The sequence below is a fragment of the Pristiophorus japonicus genome, chromosome 1 (genome assembly GCF_044704955.1).
Source record: "Pristiophorus japonicus isolate sPriJap1 chromosome 1, sPriJap1.hap1, whole genome shotgun sequence".
Classification (NCBI taxonomy): domain Eukaryota; kingdom Metazoa; phylum Chordata; class Chondrichthyes; family Pristiophoridae; genus Pristiophorus; species Pristiophorus japonicus.
The window spans coordinates 496,099,094-496,119,265 of NC_091977.1; the positions used below are offsets into that span (position 1 = coordinate 496,099,094).

General features: G+C 44.9%; 2 pseudogenes; both read right to left on the minus strand.

The window, feature by feature from the left end:
* Positions 1–2,505: 2,505 nt before the first annotated feature.
* LOC139279214 (U2 spliceosomal RNA) lies at positions 2,506–2,738 on the minus strand (annotated as a pseudogene).
* Positions 2,739–2,880: 142 nt separating this feature from the next.
* On the minus strand, positions 2,881–3,110 carry LOC139279781 (U2 spliceosomal RNA; annotated as a pseudogene).
* Between the last annotated feature and the right edge of the window lie 17,062 nt (positions 3,111–20,172).

Consider the following 20,172-nt stretch of genomic DNA (forward strand, 5'->3'; position numbering starts at 1 on the left):
AATGAAGAATCTGCTCACTCCAGCGAAACCCACGGAGAAATCATACGACGATTTGTGCACACTCATCCGAGAGCATTTGAACCCGAAGGAAAGCGTACTGATGGCGAGGTACCGGTTCTGCACCTACAAAAGATCTGAAGGCCAGGAAGTGGTGAGTTATGTCGCCGAGCTAAGTCACCTTGCAGGACATTACGAATTTGAAGGACATTTGGAGCACATGCTCAGAGACTCTTTTGTACTTGGCATCGGCCACGAAACCAGACTTCGCAAACTTTTGACTGTAGAGACCCCAACCTTGAGTAAGGCCATCGCGATAGCCCAGGCGTTCATTGCCACCAGTGACAATACGAAGCAAATCTCTCAGCACACAAGTGCTGCTACAAGTACTGTGAACAAAGTGATGTTGTTTTCGATTCGTAATGTATAGGGCAAGTCACACATACCTGCAGCTACACGTCTGCAGATGTCTCAGAGTCCACCATCTAGGGTGATGAATGCAAGGCCATTAACACCTTGTTGGTGTTGCGGGGGTGATCATCGTTTCCATTCATGCCAATTCAAAGAGTACGTTTGCAAGGGTTGTGGAACAATGGGACACCTCCAATGAGTGTGCAGACGAGCTGAAAAGCCTGTTAAACCTGCAAACCACCATATTGCAAAGAAGGACAGATCCATGGAGGATCACGATGAACCAGAGCCTCAGATCGAAGAGGCAGAGTTACATGGGATGCACACATTCACCACGAATTGTCACCTGATAATGCTGAATGTTAAACTAAATGGACTCCCGGTGTCAATGGAGCTGGACACGGGCACGAGCCAGACCATCATGGGCAAAAAGACTTTCAAAAGGTACAACAAGGCCTCAAGGTCAGTCTTAACTCCAGTTCGCACGAATTAAGATCTTACACAAAAGAACTGATTCCTGTAATCGGCAGTGCTACCGTAAAGGTCTCCTACGATAGAGCGGTGCACAAGCTACCACACTGGGTGGTACCAGGCGAAGGTCCCACGCTGCTCGGCAGGAGCTGGCTGGGAAAGATACACTGGAACTGGGACGACGTCCGAGCGCTATCGCCCGCTGACGACACTTCGGTGCCCAGGTCTTAAACAAATTTCCTTCGCTGTTCGAACCAGGCATCAGGAAATTCTAAGGAGCAAAAGTGCAGATCCATCTAATTCCGGGGGCGCGACCCATCCATCACAAGGTGAGAGCAGTACCGTACATGATGAGAGAAAGGGTAGAGATCGAGCTTGACCAGCTGCTAAGAGAGGGCATCATTTCACTGATCGAGTTCAGCGAGTGGGCCAGTCCTATTGTCCCAAACCTCAAGGGAGATGGCACCGTCAGAATCTGTGGCGATTACAAAGTAACTATCAATCATTTCTCCCTGCAGGACCAATACCCACTACCAAAGGCCAACGACCCCTTTGCAACGCTGGCGGGAGGAAAGTCGTTCACGAAGCTGGATCTGACTTCAGCCTACATGACGCAGGAACTGGAGGAATCATCGAAGGCCCTTACCTGCATCAACACGCACAAAGGTCTTTTTGTTTATATCAGATGCCTGTTTGGAATCCGATCAGCAGCAGCAATATTCCAGAGAAACATGGAAAGTTTACTGAAGTCGGTCCTGCACACCATTGTCTTCCAGGATGACATCTTGGTCACAGGTCAGAACACAGTTGAGTATCTGCAGAAACTGGAGGAGGTTCTTAGTTGACTCAACTGCATGGGGCTCAGGTTAAAATGCTCGAAGTGCATTTTCCTGGTGCCTGAGGTGGAGTTCTTAGGAAGGAGGATTGCGGCGGGCGGCATCGGGCCCACCAACGCAAAGACGGAGGCAATCGAGAACGCACCGAGGCCACAGAACATGACGGAACTGCGGTCATTTCTGGGACTCTTGAACTACTTTGGTAATTTATTACCGGGTCTCAGCACCCTGCTAGAACCAATACATGTCTTACTACGAAAAGGACGTGAATGGGTTTGGGGGAAAAGCCAAGAAAATGCCATTGTAAAAGCGAGAAAATTGCTATGCTCAAACAAATAGCTTGTGTTGTATGATCCATGTAAGCATTTGGTACTAGCATGTGATGCGTCATCATATGGCGTCGGGTGTGTATTGCAACAAGTTAATGATTTTGGGAAACTGCAACCGGTTGCTTATGCATCCAGGAGTCTGTCTAAGGCTACGAGAGCCTACAGCATGATTAAGAAAGAAGCGTTAGCGTGTGTCTATGGGGTAAAGAAAATGCATCAATACCTGTTTGGGCTAAAATTCGAATTGGAAACTGACCATAAGTCACTTATATCCCTGTTTTCCGAGAGTAAAGGGATAAATACCAACGCATCGGCCTGCTTCCAGAGATGAGCGCTCATGTTTTTTTTTTTATAAATTCGTAGCCAATCGTTCCAATTCTTTGTCAAATCACAAACGCCAGAGGTCACCTTGCACATGCCAAGGATCACTCTGCGCCAATGCTCTTAGCCAAAAGGCCTAGAGCCACTGCACCGTTCCTGGAAGTACTGCAATACCAGGTTCGTGCCATGGAGGTGGATGGGTCAAGCCACCCCACACACCTCCGTGGAGGTGGATGGGTCAAGCCACCCCACCGACCTCCTGTTTCCAAAAAAGCAAACATATACCTTCCTGACCAGGGAGAAACCACCCGGAGGTCATGGTGGCTGGTCAGGTCAGTTACGCATGATCTTAGCCAAAAGGCCGAGAAGCGAGCGCTCATGTTTTTTTTTTTTTTTTTTTTTTTAATTCATGTCCAATCGTTATCCAATCGTTACAATTCTTTGTCAAACGCCAGAGGTCACCCTGCACCAGTCAAGGATCACTCTGCGCCAATGCTCTTAGCCAAAAGGCCTAGAGCCACTGCACCGTTCCTGGAAGTACTGCAATACCAGGTTCGTGCCATGGAGGTGGATGGGTCAGGTCCCCCACACACCTCCGTGGAGGTGGATGGGTCACCAATCCCACCCACCTCCTGTTTACAAAAATGTAAGCATATACCTTCCTGACCAGGGAGAAACCACCCGGACGTCATGGTGGCTGGTCAGGTTAGTTATGCAGATCTTAGCCAAAAGGCCGAGAAGCGAGCGCTCATGTTGTCCGCATACAACTATGCCATCCGCCACAGGCCAGGCATAGAAAACTGCGCTGATGCTCTCAGTAGGCTGCCATTGCCCACCACTGGGGTGGAAATGGCGCTGCCTGCAGATCTAGCAATGGTTATGGAAGCATTTGAGAGTGAGCAATCACCCGTCACTGCCCGGCAGTTCAAAACCTGGACAAGCCAGGACCCCTTATTATCTCTCGTCAAAAGCTGTGTGCTTCATGGGAGCTGGTCCAGTGACCCAGTGGAAATGCAGGAAGAGATAAAGCTGTTCCAGTGGCGCAAAGATAAAATGTCTATACAGGCAGACTGCCTTCTGTGGGGCAATCGAGTAGTGGTCCCCAAGAAGGGCAGAGGCACCTTCATCGATACCCACCTGGGCATCGTAATGATGTAAACGATAGCCTGATCCCACGTGTGGTGGCCCGGTATCGATGCGGACTTACAGTCCTGCGTTCACAGATGTAATACATGCTCACAGTTAAGCAATGTACCCAGGGAGGCGCCGCTAAGTTTATGTTCTTGGCCCTCCAAATCGTGGTCTAGGGTACACGTTGACTATGCAAGCCCGTTCTTGGGTAAAATGTTCCTTGTAGACACGTATTCCAAGTGGATTGAATGTGAGATAATGTCAGCTAGCATGTCCGCTGCCACTAATGAAAGCCTGCAGGCCATGTTTGCCACTCACGGCTTACCCGATGTCCTGGTGAGTGACAACGGGCTATGTTTAACAGTGTTGAGTTCAAAGAATTCAATGACCCATAACGGGATCAAACATGTCACATCTGCCCCATTTAAACCAGCATCCAATGGTCAAGCAGAGAGAGCAGTGCAAACCGTCAAGCAAGGCTTGAAGAGGGTAACTGAAGGCTCACTGCAGACTCGCCTATCCCGAGTCCTGCTTAGCTACCGCACGAGACCCCTCTCACTCACTGGGATTCCACCTGCTCATGAAAAGAGCACTTAAGACAAGGCTCTCGTTAGTTCACCCTGACCTACATGAACAGGTAAAGAGCAGGCGGTTTCAACAAAGTGCATACCATGATTGCGCAAATGTGTCACGTGAGATTGAAAGCAATGATTCTGTATTTGCATTAAGTTATGGACAAGGTCCCAAGTGGCTTCCCGGCACTGTCACGGCCAAAGAGAGGAACAGTGTGCTTGGGGTCAAACTTTCAAATGGACTCATTCATCTGAAACATTTGGACCAAATCAAACTTAGATTCACGGACTATCCTGAGCAACCCACCTTGGACCTTACCTTTTTTGATCCCCCAACATACACACCAGTGGCAACCAGCACCACTGTTGACCACGAAGCAGAACCCATCATCCACAGCAGCCCAGCAGGGCCCAACACATCAGGCAGCCCAGCAAGGCCAATGCACAGCAGCCCAGCGAGGGCCAAACAAATGATTCAACAACACCAGCTTTCACACCGAGATGATCAACCAGGGCAAGAAGGGCCCCAGATCGACTCATATTGTAAATAGTTACACTATTGACTTTGCGGGGGAGTGTTGTTATTTATGTAAACTTGTAGTTACTCTGTACATCCACCAGAGGGCCATCTGCTGGAGTCCCAAGGGATCCCATAATCCGTTGGGAGCACAGGTATTTAAGGAGGCTTCACTGGTTGGAGAGGCACTCTGGAGACCTGCAATAAAAGACTAAGGTCACACTTTACTTTGAGCTCACAGTGTTCAGTCTGACTCTTTCTCCATACACAACACTGGTCACATTCCAGCAGCTCATTCTGGAAATGTGCATTGGTGAACATTGGCTGAGGACAGGATTGTAGGTGCAGGCTCTGTTCATGATGGCTCACATATGAACTAAAAGTCACTTCGGTGATGTACTGAATGGTGACTGTCATTAGTGTACACATAACTCTCAGGGGGTCACTGCCTTTGGATGAGGAAACTGGTACTAACATGTTAAAATCTACAATAAAATCTATGTTTTGCTTCATAGCCTTTGAGCTTCAGGGAAAATGTACCTTAAACCTTCCATCGGGACTTGCGTGGGATAAAGACCACAATAGAGTAGCTCGAATGCTGTTGATGAAATGACTTTGATGGGCCAACAGGCTTTTTCTCATTGCAAGCTTTATTATGTTCTTTTGCTGCTATTGAGAAAGCACTTTCTTCTGTTCACTCTAGGCAGCCAAAATAATAGGCAGGAACTGTCTTTTTCTGGTGGCAAATACTGACATACACCAGTGATCTCTGAGCTGGAAGTCGGATAGAACTTAGGGGTGGTGATCACAGCAAAATGGTCAATGTATTGATAGAAGGAGAGAGGTATGGTTAATGACTTTTACAACCATCAGAGAGATGAAACTGTTAGTTTTCATCAAATACTAAATCTAAATGTGATACCTTGTTAAATAAGAATTTTACGCAATTAAAATAGAACCTATGTTGTAACAACTGAACGAATTTTATTTGCCTTATGGCTGTGAATCAGAATTTATTGATAATATCCAAATCAGGAGTTTATTAACTGGAAACTTAAAGGATTAATTTAAAATTCATTCATGGGATCTGGACATCGCTGGCAAGACCAGCATTTATTGCCAATCCGTAATTGCCCTTGAGAAGGTGATGGTGAGCAGCCTTCTAAACCGCTGCAGTCCGTGTCGTGAAGGTTCTCCCACAGTGCTGTTAGGGAGAGAGTTTCAGGATTTTGACTCAGCGACGATGAAGAAACAGCGACATATTTCCAAGTCAGGATGACGTGTAACTTGGAAGGGAACTTGCAGGTGACAGTGTTCCCATGCGCCTGCTGCCCTTCTCCTTCTAGGTGGTAAAGGTCGTGAGTTTGTGAGGTACTGCCGAAGAAGCCTTGGCAAATTGCAATGCATCTTATAGATGGTGCACACTGCAGCCATGGTGCGCCGGTGGTGGAGGGAGTGAATGTTGAAGGTGGGGGATGGGGTGCCGATCGGCTGCTTTGTCCTGGATGCCGTCGAACTTCTTAGAAACATAGAAACATAGAAAATAGGTGCAGGAGTAGGCCATTTGGCCCTTCTAGCCTGGATCGCAATTCAATATTGTTATGTCCTGACTCTAATGTACTGACTTACACGAGACACATGCTGAAGTCAAGGTCGCTCAGGACCTGCATCTTTAATTCACAGCTCTCCAGTGCCACATTTGCCTGAGACCTCCTTTTATATACCTCAGTGGGACAGGTATGGAGTGTCACCTGCAAGTGCACCCCTGGTGGTAAGGTATGCTTATTGTTACAGGTCATATCCAGTTACAGTCATGTATAGCATGGTAAGATACAGTTATATACAGTAATGTGAGATACATGACAAATATGATCATGATTGATCATGCAACTTCAGTACCCTATTCCCGCCTTCTCTCCATACTTCCTGATCCCCTGAGCCGTAAGGGCCACATCTAACTCCCTCTTGAATATATCCAATGAACTGGACTCAACAACTTTCTGTGGTAGAGAATTCCACAGGTTCACCGCTCTCTGGGTGAAGGAGTTTCTCCTGATCTCGGTCCTATATGGCTTACCCCTTATAATTCGACTGGGACCCCTGATTCTGAACTTCCCTAACATTGGGAACATTCTTACTGCATCTAACCTGTCCGGCTCCGTCATAATTTTACATGTTTCTATGAGATCCCCTCTCATTCTTCTGAGTATTCCAGTAAGTATAAGCCTAGCCGATCCAATCTTTCTTCATATGTCAGTCCTGCCATCTGGGAATAAGTCTGGTGAACCTTCGCTGCACTCCCTCAATAGCAAGCACGTCCTCCCTCAGATTAGGAGACCAAAACTGTACACAATACTCAAGGTGTGGCCTCATCAACTGCAGTAAGATCTCCCTGCTCCTATACTCAAATCCTCTCGCTATAAAGGCAGGCATGCCATTTGCTTTCTTCACTGCCTGCTATACCTGCATGTCTACCTTCAGTGACTGATGTATCATGACATCCAAGTCTCGTTGCACCTCTCCTTTTACTAATCTTTCACCATTCAGATAATAATTTGCCTTCCTGTTTTTGCCACCAAAGTGGATAACCTCACATTTATCACATTATACTGCATCTGCTATGCATTTGCCCATTCACCTAACCTGTCCAAGTCACCCTGCAGCCTCTTAGCATCCTCCTCACACCTCACACTGCCGCCCAGTTTAGTGTCATCAGCAAACTTGGAGATATTACATTTAATTCCTTCGTCTAAATCATTAATGTATATTGTAAATAGCTGGGGTCCCAACACTGAACCTTGCGGTACCCCACTAGTCACTGCCTGCCATTCTGAAAAGGACCTGTTTATTCCTACTCTTTGCATCCTGTCTATCCACGTCAATACATTACCCCCAATACCATGTGCCTTAATTGTGCACACTAATCTCTTGTGTGGGACCTTGTCAAAAGCCTTTTGAAAGTCCAAATACACCACATCCACTGGTTCTCCCTTATCCACTCTACTAGTTACATCCTCAAAATATTCTAGAAGATTTGTCAAGCATGATTTCCCTTTCATATATCCATGCTGACTTGGACTGATCCTGTCACTGCTTTCCAAATACGCTGCTTTACATCTTTAATAATTGATTCCATCAATTTCCTCACCACTGATGTCAGGCGAACCGGTCTATTATTTCCTGTTTTCTCTCTCGCTCCTTTTTTAAAAAGTGGGGTTACATTAGCTACCCTCCAATCCATAGGAACTGATCCAGAGTCCACTAATGCATCTACTATTTCTCGGGCCACTTCCTTAAGTGCTCTGGGATGCAGACTATCAGGCCCTGAGGATTTATTGGCCTTCAGTCCCATCAGTTTCCCGAACACCATTTCCTGACTAATAAGGATTTACCTCAGTTCCTCCTTCTCGCTAGACCCTTCGTCCCCTAGTATTTTCGGGAGGTTAGTCGTGTCTTCCTTAGTGAAGACAGAACCAAAGTATTTGTTCAATTGGTCTGCCATTTCCTTGTTCCCCATTATTAATTCACCTGATTCTGACTGCAAGGGACCTACGTTTGTCTTCACTAATCTTTTTCTCTTCACATATCTATAGAAGCTTTTGCAGTCAGTTATTATGTTCCCTGCAAGCTTACTCTCGTACTCTCTTTTCCCCCTCCTAATTAAATCCTCCTCTGCTGAATTCTAAATTTCTCCCAGTCCTCAGGTGTGCTGCTTTTTCTGGCCAATTTATTTGCCTCTTCCTTGAATTTAACACTTTCCCTAATTTCCCTCGTTAGCCACGGTTGAGCCACCTTTCCTGTTTTATTTTTACGCCAGACAGGGATGTACAATAGTTGTAATTCACCCATGTGATCTTTAAATGTCTACCATTGCCTATCCACCATCAACCCTTTAAATATCATTCACCAGTCTATCCTAGCCAAATCACGTCTCATACCATCAAAGTTACCTTTCTTTAAGTTCAGGACCCTAGTCTCTGAATTAACTGTGTGGCTCTCCATCTTAATGAAGAATTCTACCATATTGTGGTCACTCTTCCACAAGGGGCCACACATGACCAGATTGCTCATTAATCCTCTCTCATTAAACAAGACCCAGTCTAGGATGGCCTGCTCTCTAGTTGGTTCCTCAACATATTGGTCTAGAAAACCATCTCTTATACACTCCAGGAAATCCTCCTCCACAGTATTGCTACCAGTTTGGTTAGCCCAATCAGTATGTAGGTTAAAGTCACCCATGATAACTGCTGTACCCTTATTGCATATGTTCCTAATTACAAGTTTGATGCCATCTCCTACCTCCCTACTACTGTTTGGTGGTCTGTACACAACTCCCACTAACATTTTCTGCCCTTTGGTGTTTCGCAGCTCTACCCATATAGATTCCACATCATCCAAGCTAATGTCATCCCTTACTATTGTGTTAACCTCCTCTTTAACCATTAACGCTACCCCACCTCCTTTTCCTTCCTATCTATCCTTCCTGAATATTGAATACCCCTGGATGTTGAGTTCCCAGCCTTGGTTAACCTGGAGCCATGTCTCCGTAATCCCAATTACATCATATCCATTCACAGCTATCTGCACAGTTAATTCATCCACCTTATTATGAATGCTCCTCGCATTGAGACTCAGAGCCTTCAGGCTTGTTTTTTTAACATTCTTTGTTCTTTTAGAATTATGTTGTAATGTGGCCCTTTTTGATTTTTGCCCTTGATTTCTCAGCCCTCCACTCTTGAATGTTGTTGGAGCTGCACTCATCCAGGTAAATGGAGTGTATTCCATTACACTCCTGACTTGTGCCTTGTAGATGGTGGAAAGGCTTTGGGGAGTCAGGAGGTGAGACACTCACTGAAGAATACCCAGCCTCTGACCCGCTCTTTTTGCCACAGTATTTATATGGCTGGTCCAGTTAAAGATCTGGTCATTGGTCAGCCTAGGATGTTGATGGTGGGAGATTCGGTGATGATAATGCCATTGAATGTCAAGGGGAAGTGGTTATACTCTTGCTTGTTGGTGATAGTCATTGCCTGGCACTTGTGTGGTGTGAATATTTCCTACTCCTTCCCTGCCAATTGCCCCTCTCCAGAGGTCTGGTATTAAAGTCGCCAAGGAGAATCAACTTGTTGCCCTTTGGAACTTGGGACAGGGATCGTTCAAGGCTGGAGTAGAATTCCTCTTTTGCCTCATCCGTAGTTTCCAGAGTTGGGTGTACAGGCTGACGACCGTAACGTACTGATTCCGGGTTAGAGTGAGCCGGAGGATCATGAGCCGTTCGTTTATCTAAGATTCCCAACGAGCTCATTTTTGATGGTGAAGCCAACCCCTTGGAGACGGCGTTCTTTTTCTTGTTTGCCTTTCCAGAAGAAGGAGTATCCACCATCTTGTTTCTTGAGCTGGCTTTCACCTGCCTGCTGTTGCTTGGTCAGGGCAGCGATGTCGATTTCGAAGTGTCTGAGTTCCCGGGCAATGACAACGGTGCGAAGTTCAGGTCTGTTGCTGTTGGGTTTATCCATAAGGGTCCTAATGCCCTCAAAGCCTCCTTGAAAAAATGTAACATTCCCACCGACTCATGCGAATTCCTGGCCCAAGACCGCTCAAAGTTTAGGAGAAGCATCTAAGAAGGCACAAAACACTTTGAGTTTCTTCATCAGGTGTACGCGGAAGCCACGTACAAACAGCGGAAGGAGCATATGACAAGGAGTTAGATGTAGTCCTTACTACTCGGGGGATCAAGGGGTATGGCGAGAAAGTAGGAATGGGGTACTGAAGTTGCACATTCAGCCATGAACTCATTGAATGGCGGTGCAGGCTCGAAGGGCCAAATGGCCTATTCCTGCACCTATTTTCTATGTTTCTATGTTTCTAAACCAAGCACCCCACCCACCAGTCCCTTACCCCACCTGTGACAGAATCTGTAGAATCTGCATAGGACTCAATAGTCACCTTAGAACTCATATTAGTGTGGAAGCAAGTCATCCTCGACCCCGGGGTACTGCCTATGAAGAAGACTTGCCATTTATTAGCCCAAGCCAAGGTCTTGCTGCACGTGGGCTGAGTCGATTTACCTCTTGGTCTTTCTGCAACTTAACCTCCTCTAACTGTTGCTTAAGACTCTCGATCACTTTTTCTTTCTCTTTGAACAATTCATCGCCTTTTTGCGCACAGTAGTGTGCTCCATAGTCTAAAAGTTTTTTTGCCTCATCAACTTTTAATTTTTTCTTGTCTACGCGTTCCTGGATAAACATTATTACTTCTTCAAAGGGCACCCTTATTTAAACATTCTACTAAAAGTTCCTTTAAGTCCCCCACCGGCAACCTGTCTAACTTTTCCTTATATGCTGATGCCACTTGTTTGGCCCCCATTTCACGAACGCTTTTGAATCATTGGTGGGTCTCACATGTGTCTTCGCACACATGTAACCAGTTTTTGCTCAGGTATTGGCCAAACTCGTGACTTCTGAGATTCTAGAATACTTCAATGAGCAAACCAAAGTCGTCACTGCCAGTCCTGCCACCAGTTACCAATCTATAGGGTATTTTAAATGCCCTTATTTACTTAGATTCAACTGGCATAAATGGTGACGAGAAGGTTACTCGCTTTAATAAACCAGAACAGTTTATTAAACAGACACAGCATACATTATACAAACTTGCACAGTAATGATGGTTAAAATACAGGTTTTATTTCCCATACAACCAAGGACAACGGAAAGTGCTGACGTGGGATGCTTCGCTGGACACCCTCTCTTCTGCCTTCCTTGAAGTCATCTCCTACGTGTGGCAAGGGGTCTGGAAGTTAACATTTTTATATCTTTCTTCAGTATGCATTAGTCCCATTCTTTGTTAATGCTGTCTAAGCTTCGTTTTGATTAGTTGATGATTGGATCATCGTGTTCTAATCTCATAATCAGGTCCCATCTCCTCTGGTCTTTGTGACTGTGTCTTCCAGACAGGGAACATTAACCAGCGTGCATAATTACAATAGCCAACTTCGTAAGACCATTAACAAATCTGACCTAAAAGACCGTGCCTCACAGACAGAATGCATGAACTAACGAGCGCATTTAATGTCCAGGAAATAAATCCATTCATGCACTCGAGCTGAGGGCTGAACAGTTAGTCACGCTGCTGCAACAGCAAAGTCTCTCAAGTTTAAATGCGGGAGCTGTCCTGGCTCAGGTGCATCAGACTCAGCAGGAGTTGAAAAAGTATAAAAAGGAGAATATACAGATTAAACAAGAATTGGGGGATGCGAGAGGGGCACTGAGAGAGGTGGTCAAACAGGCCCTTAACGAAGCGGACCACTCTCTCTGTAAACTCAAAATATTAGAACGGGAAAATTGGGAAAGCAATAGGCTCTTGTATCAGCCGTTATGGCCGGGATAGTGATGGGCGTAGACACTGAAGACATGGGAGGGAGGGGGGGGGGGCGCGTGGGTGAGGTAGATTGGGGCTATTTGAAGGAGAAGGCAATTAGATGTGGGTACCAGGATGGCTGGCCTGACAAAGCAGAGCCCATGGGGCCCGATAATTCGGGTATGGCAGTGGTGGTGATTATCACAAGTATGCAATTCGATGTGAATAATCAGGAGAAGTTTGAAAAGGAGTAGGATGATAAGCAGTCACTGATTAAAGCAGTGGAAGAAGCTTGCTCAGGAGCACTTAAAATTTCTGAAAGGATGATCAGTCTCAGAACTGATGAGGAATTGAAAGCTGCTATTAAGCTGGTTCAGAAAAAGGTGAAACAAGATGGGCAGAAGGAAGCTGCGGAATCTAAAATTAAGTTCAGAGCATGGCAGGATATATTTGTGGTTCAGCGAAGCATTGTGTTTACTGCAGTACGCTGATTGTTTAAAAGATGTAAAAAATAAACATTTCTATGATCCAAGCATGTTTGAGTAGTCAAGGAATGGCTTGTGTGAACGTCTGACCGAATGTTAAAGTTTAAAATAAAGCATGTATGAATGTTTCTTTGTCTCACAGCATGTCTGTGGCTCCTCCCTCTTTTCTTTTCAAGTGGTACTGATAAGTTTAAGATATTGGTTTCAATTAATTTGGAGTTATTGAGGTTAATTAAAACCAGACTTTGATTTGGCCATGGTGAAATTCTGGTTGGTGTAAATTGTGTGAAAAGCCTTTAGTTCCGGATATGAGGCAATCACATTGACAATTGGTATTTTTTTTTTAATTTAAGAGTTCTGAACAATTTCAAGAATGTGTGACCGGGGGAGAAAAAGGAGGAGTGCTATTGTTATGTGTGGAAATGATGTCTGTGTTTGTCAACTTTTAAAATGCAAAAAAGGAAGTTACATTTTTTTCACAAGCAGCTGTGAACTCTTTTTACTTCAGTAAACAAAACCTAGCCAGGGGACACTTGTATAATTTGAGTTTCTGTGCCCTCAAAACTCTCCCAAACAATAACAAAGGGGCACTTGAACAGTTTTTGGAGTGTGCCCCCGCCTCCCGCCCACCCACCCCCCCGCTTTAATCAGGGGACACTTGATTAAAGTGCACAACTAAAATAGTTGTAAGCAACACCTTTTACATAAGAACATAAGAAATAGGAACAGGAGTAGGCCATTTGGCTCCTCGAGCCTGCTCCACCATTCAATAACATCATGTCTGATCTGATCATGGAATCAGCTCCACTTCACTGCCCGATCCACATAACCCTTTATTCCCTTATCGCTCAAGAATCTGTCATTCTCTGCCTTAAATATATTCAATGACCAAGCCTCCACAGCTCTCTGAAGCAGAAAATTCCATAGATTTACAACCCTCTGAGAGATTAAATTCTTCATCTCCGTTTTAAAATGGGTGGCCCCTTAATCTGAGACTGTGTCCCCTAGTTTTAGTTTCCCCTATGTGGAAATATCCTCTCTGCATCCACCCTGTCGAGCCCCCCATTATCTTATATGTTTCGATAAGATCACTTCTCATTCTTCTAAACTCCAATGAGTCGAAGCCCAATCTACCCAACCTATCCTCATAAGTCAACCCGCTCATCTCCAGAATCAACCTAGTAAACCTTCTCTGAACAGCCTCCAATGCAAGTATATCCTTCCTTAAATACGGCGACCAAAACTGTACACAGTAGTCTAGGTGTGGCCTCATCAATACCCTGTGCAGTTATAGCAGGACTTCTCTGCTTTTATACTCTATCCCCTTGCAATAAAGGCGAACATTCCATTTGCCTTCCTGATTACTTGCTGTACCTGCATACTAACTTTTTGTGTTTCATGCACAAGGACCCCCCAGGTCTCTCTGTACTGCAGCACTTTGAAATTTTTATCCATTTAAATTATAATTTGCTTTTCTATTTTTTTCTGCTAAAGTGGATAACCTCACATTTTCCCACATTATACTCCATCTGCCAAATTTTTGCCCACTCACTTTGCCTGTCTATATCCCTTTGTAGATTATTTGTGTCCTCCTCACAATTTGTTTTCCCAACCATTATTGTATCATCAGCAAACTTGGCTACATTACACTTGGTCCTTTCATCCAAGTCATTAATACAGATTGTAAATAGTTGAGGACCTAGCACCGATCCTTGCGGCACCCCACCAGTTATTGTTTGCCAACTGGAAAATGATCCATTTATCCTGACTCTCTGTTTTCTGTTAGTTAGCCAATTCTCTATCCATGCTAATATATTACCTCCAAGCCCATGAACTTTTATCTTGTGCAGTAACCTTTTATTTGGCACCTTATTGAATGCCTTCTGGAAATCCAAATATACCACATCCACTGGTTCCCCCTTAGCCACCCTGCTCATTATATCGTCAAAGAACTCCAGTAAATTTGTCAAACCTGATTTCCCTTTCATAAAACGATGCTGACTCTGCTTGATAGAAACATAGAAACATAGAAAATAGGTGCAGGAGTGGGCCATTCGGCACTTCGAGCCTGCACCGCCATTCAATGAGTTCATGGCTGAACATGCAACTTCAGTATCCCATTCCTGCTTTCTCGCCATACCCCTTGATCCCCCGAGTAGTAAGGACTACATCTAACTCCTTTTTGAATATATTTAGTGAATTGGCCTCAACAACTTTCTGTGGTAGAGAATTCCACAGGCTCACCACTCTCTGGGTGAAGAAGTTTCTCCTCATCTCGGTCCTAAATGGCTTACCCCTTATCCTTAAACTGTGACCCCTGGTTCTGGACTTCCCCAACATTGGGAACATTCTTCTTGCATCTAACCTTTCTAAACCCGTCAGAATTTTAAACGTTTCTATGAGATCCCCTCTCATTCTTCTGAACTCCAGTGAATACAAGCTCAGTTGATCCAGTCTTTCTTGATATGTCAGTCCCGCCATCCCGGGAATCAGTCTGGTGAACCTTCGCTGCACTCCCTCAATAGCAAGAATGTCCTTCCTCAAGTTAGGAGACTAAAACTGTACACAATACTCAAGGTGTGGCCTCACCAAGGCCCTGTACAAATGTAGTAACACCTCCCTGCCCCTGTACTCAAATCCCCTCGCTATGAAGGCCAACATGCCATTTGCTTTCTTAACCGCCTGCTGTACCTGCATGCCACCCTTCAATGACTGATGTACCATGACACCCAGGTCTCGTTGCACCTCCCCTTTTCCTAATCTGTCACCATTCAGATAATAGTCCCTGTCTCTATTTTTACCACCAAAGTGGATAACCTCACATTTATCCAAATTATACTTCATCTGCCATGCATTTGCCCATTCACCTAACCTATTCAAGTCACTCTGCAGCCTCATAGCATCCTCCTCGCAGCTCACACTGCCACCCAACTTAGTGTCATCCGCAAATTTGGAGATACTACATTTAATCCCCTCGTCTAAATCATTAATGTACAATGTAAACAGCTGGGGCCCCAGCACAGAACCTTGCGGTACCCCACTAGTCACTGCCTGCCATTCTGAAAAGTACCCATTTACTCCTACTCTTTGCTTCCTGACTGACAACCAGTTCTCAATCCACATCAGCACACTACCCCCAATCCCATGTGCTTTAACTTTGCACATTAATCTCTTATGTGGGACCTTGTCGAAAGCCTTCTGAAAGTCCAAATATACCACATCAACTGGTTCTCCCTTGTCCACTCTACTGGAAACATCCTCAAAAAATTCCAGAAGATTTTTCAAGCATGATTTCCCTTTCACAAATCCATGCTAACTTGGACCTATCATGTCACCTCTTTCCAAATGCGCTGCTATGACATCCTTAATAATTGATTCCATAATTTTACCCACTACCGATGTCAGGCTGACCGGTCTATAATTCCCTGTTTTCTCTCTCCCTCCTTTTTTAAACCTCCCTGCTCTTATATTCTATGCCTCGGCCAATAAAGCCAAGCTTAATCACCTTATCCACCTGGCCTGCTACTTTTAGGGATCTGTGGACAAGCACTCCAAGGTTCTTTTATTTATCTACACTTTGAAGTGGCCCACCGTTTAATGTACATACCCTTTCCTTATTAGCCCTCCCCAAGTGCAGTACCTCACACTTTTCTGAATTAAATTCCATTTGCCACTGTTCTGCCCACCTGACCAGTAGATTGAGATCCCCCTGCAGTCCATGACTTTCCTCTTCATTATTAACCACACAGCCAATGTTACTGTCATCTGCAAACGTCTTAATCATACTCCCTGTATTCAAATCTAGATCATTGATGTATACCACAAAAAGCAAGGGGCCCAGTACTGAGCCCTGCAGAACCCTGTTGTAAACATCCTTCCAGTCACAAATATATCTATCAACCATTACCCTTTGCTTCCTATCTCAAAGCCAATTTTGGATCCAACTTGCCACTTTGCCTTGGATTCCATGGGCTTTAACCTTCATGACCAGTCTACCATGTGGAACCTTATTAAAAGCTTTGCTAAAGTTCATATATACTACATCGTACGCACTACCTTCATCGACCCTCCTGGTGACCTCCTCAAAAAATTCAATGAGGTTTGGCAAACACAATCTTCCCTGAACAAATTTGTGTTCACTGTCCCTAATTAATCCTTGTCTTTCTAAATGTAGATTTATCTTGTCTTTCAGGAATTTTTCCAATAATTTCCCACCACTGAGGTTAGGCTGACAGGCCTGTAATTACTCGGCCTATCCCTTTCTCTCTTCTTGAACAAGGGTACCACATTACCAGTCCTCCGGCACCATGCCCAAATCGAAAGAGGACTGGAAAATGATGGTCAAGGCCTCTGCTATTTCCTCTTTTACTTCGCTCAACAGCCTGGAATGCATTTCATCCAGGCTTGGTGTCTTATCTACTTTCAAAGTTGCTGAACCTCTTAATACCTCCTCTCTCACTATGCTTATTTCATCTAGAATTTCATTCTCCTCCTTGATAGTAGTATCTGCATTGCCCCTTTCCTTTGTGAAAACAGATGCAAAGTATTCATTAAGAACCATACCAACATCATCCGCCTCCACACAAAGATTACCCTGTTGGGGCTAGAACCTCCACTTTTTTTGCCTGCTTAATGCCCACTTAACGCCCATTTTACCGCTGAACTGATGTATAGCACCCAGATAACGCCCATTTTGGCACAAAATGGACACTGATGAGCTTTTTAGGAGACTTATCGCCGAGCGTTATTTTCCCAATGGGCTTAACGGCGAGAAAAAATATCACTGCCCGCCCACTTTTTTGGGGCGGAATCAGCAGAATGGACGATTTCAACGTCCATAATATCGCCCAGCGTTACTTTCCACATGGAATTAATGCCAAGATTCAATATTAGCGCCCGGCGACTGTTTTTTTTCATAAAGAGTATTTTTACCTAAACTAGTGGCCATGGAGATCGCCCATCATCAATTTCATCACCTCGCACACATATCGGCCAAAATATCGCTCGCTCAAAAAACCGCCCACAAAAAGTGGAACTAACCGGGACGAATCACAGCATTATGGACAGATAGCAAGAGTTTCTATAGGTATATAAAAAGGAAAAGGATAGCTAAAGTAAATGTTGGCCCCTTAGAGGACGAGACCGGGGAACGTGGAAATGGCGGAAACTCTGAATAAATATTTTGTATCAGTCTTTACGGTAGAGGACACGATCAATATTCCGACAGTGGATAGTCTAGGGGCTATAGTGGGGGAGGAACTTAACACAATCACAATCAGTAAGGAGATGGTACTCAGTAAGATAATAGGACTAAAGGCAGATAAATCCCCTGGACCTGATGGCTTGCATCCTAGGGTCTTAAGAGAAGTAACGGCAGGGATTGTGTATGCATTGGTTGTAATTTACCAAAATTCCCTGGATTCTGGGGAGGTCTCAGCAGATTGGAAAACTGCAAATGTAATGCCCCTATTTAAAAGCAGCAGACTATAGACCAGTTAGCCTAACATCTGTGGTTGGGAAAATGTTGGAGTCCGTTATTAAAGAAGCAGTAGCAGGACATTTGGAAAAGCAAAATTCGGTCAGGCAGAGTCAGCATGGATTTATGAAGGGGAAATCATGTTTGACAAATTTGCTGGACTTCTTTGAGGATGTAATGAACAGGGTGGATAAAGGGGAACCAGTGGATGTGGTGTATTTGGATTTCTAGAAGCCATTTGACAAGTTGCCACATAAAAGGTACTGCACAAGATAAAAGTTCATGGGCTTGGGGGTAATATATTAGCATGGATGAAGGATTGGCTAACTAACAGAGAACAGGGAATCAGGAGAAATGGTTCATTCCTTGGTTGGCAACCAGTAACTAGTGGGGTGCCGCAGGGATCAGTGCTGAGACCCCAACTATTTACAATCTATATTAACGACTTGGAAGAAGGGACTGAGTGTAATGTAGCCAAGTTTGCTGACAATTCAAAGATGGGAGGAAAAGCAATGTGTGAGGAGGACACAAAAAATCTGCAAAAGGACACAGACAGGCTAAGTGAGTGGGCAAAAATTTGGCAGATGGAGTATAATGTTGGAAAGTGTGAGGTCATGCACTTTGGCAGAAAAAAAATCAAAGAGCAAGTTATTAGTTAAATGGAGAAAGATTGAAAAGTACCGCAGTACAGCGGGACCTGGGGGTACTTGTGCATGAAACACAAAAGGATACTATGCAGGTACAGCAAGTGATGAGGAAGGCCAATGGTATCTTGGCCTTTATTGCAAAGGGGATGGAGTATAAAAGCAGGGAAGTCTTGCTATAGCTATATAAGGTATTGGTGAGGCCACACCTGGAATACTGCGTGCAGTTTTGGTTTCCATATTTACGAAAGGATATACTTGTTTTGGAGACAGTTCAGAGATGGTTCACTCGGTTGATTCCGGAGATGAGGGGGTTGACTTATGAGGAAAGGTTGAGTAGGTTGGGCCTCTACTCATTGGAATTCAGAAGCATGAGAGGTGATCTTATCGAAACGTATAAGATTATGAGGGGGCTTGACAAGGTGGATGCAGAGAGGATGTTTCCATTGATGGGGGAGACTAGAACTAGAGGGCTTGATCTTAGAATAAGGGGCCGCCCATTTAAAACAGAGATGAGGAGAAATTTCTTCTCTCAGAGGGTTGTAAATCTGTGGAATTCGCTGCCTCAGAGAGTTGTGGAAGCTGGGACATTGAATAAATTTAAGACAGAAATAGACAGTTTCTTAAACGATAAGGGGATAAGGGGTTATGGGGAGCAGACGGGGATGTGGAGCTGAATCCATGATCAGATCAGCCATGATCTTGAATGGCGGAACAGGCTCGAGGGGCAGAAGGGCCTACTCCTGCTCCTATTCCTTATGTTCTTATGTTCTTATGTTGTAGATCATGTCGCCGCCTTTAAAAGGCTGCTGTGTTTCAACCTTGGTGGAGTTTGGATGTACTCTGCAGGTCGTTGGAGTTGATGTGAACATCTCTGAAAACATCTTGACCAGACTGTGACCGATTGGAATTGAAGAGGTGTATGTGCAATTGGTGGCAAACAGTGAGCTACTGCAATGGGGCCTGTTTTTTCTCACCCTCTCTTGTTGACCAAATACATGCAGCAGACTCGACATCGCCGATGAAATGTTGCACTGCATTATGTGCCCAATGTACGAAGTGACAGACATGAGGAGGACCAGATGTTACACCCCACCGCAAGTACAAGGAGAAGCATTCTTACCTCGACTTACCCGACACCACCTGCCTTCGGAGACTGCGCTTCCACAAAGAGTTTCTCACTGAGGTATGCCAGCTGATAAGGGCAGATCTGCAGCCTGCCAGTACCATCAGAACTGCACTGTCCGTCGAGGTCCAAGTCACCGCGGCGCTGTCGTTCTATGCCTTGGGTTCTTTTCAGGCCACAGCTGGTGACATTTGCAGACTTTCTCAGCATGCCACAGCATGAATGCACGCAGGAGGAACTTGATCAACTTCCCTATGATCAGGGAGGCACAGAGTGAGAGGGCTTTAGGTTTCTCCAGAATTACAAACTTCTTCAAGGTGCAGGGAACAATAGACTGTACTCATATCGCAATGCAGACACCTTTTCAGGACGCTGAGGTTTTCAGGAACTGCAAGGGATTCCACTCCCTGAATGTCCAGTTGGTTTTCGACCATCAGAAAATTATACAGGCAGTGAATACTCAATTTCCGGGCAGCATCCATGATGCGCACATCCTG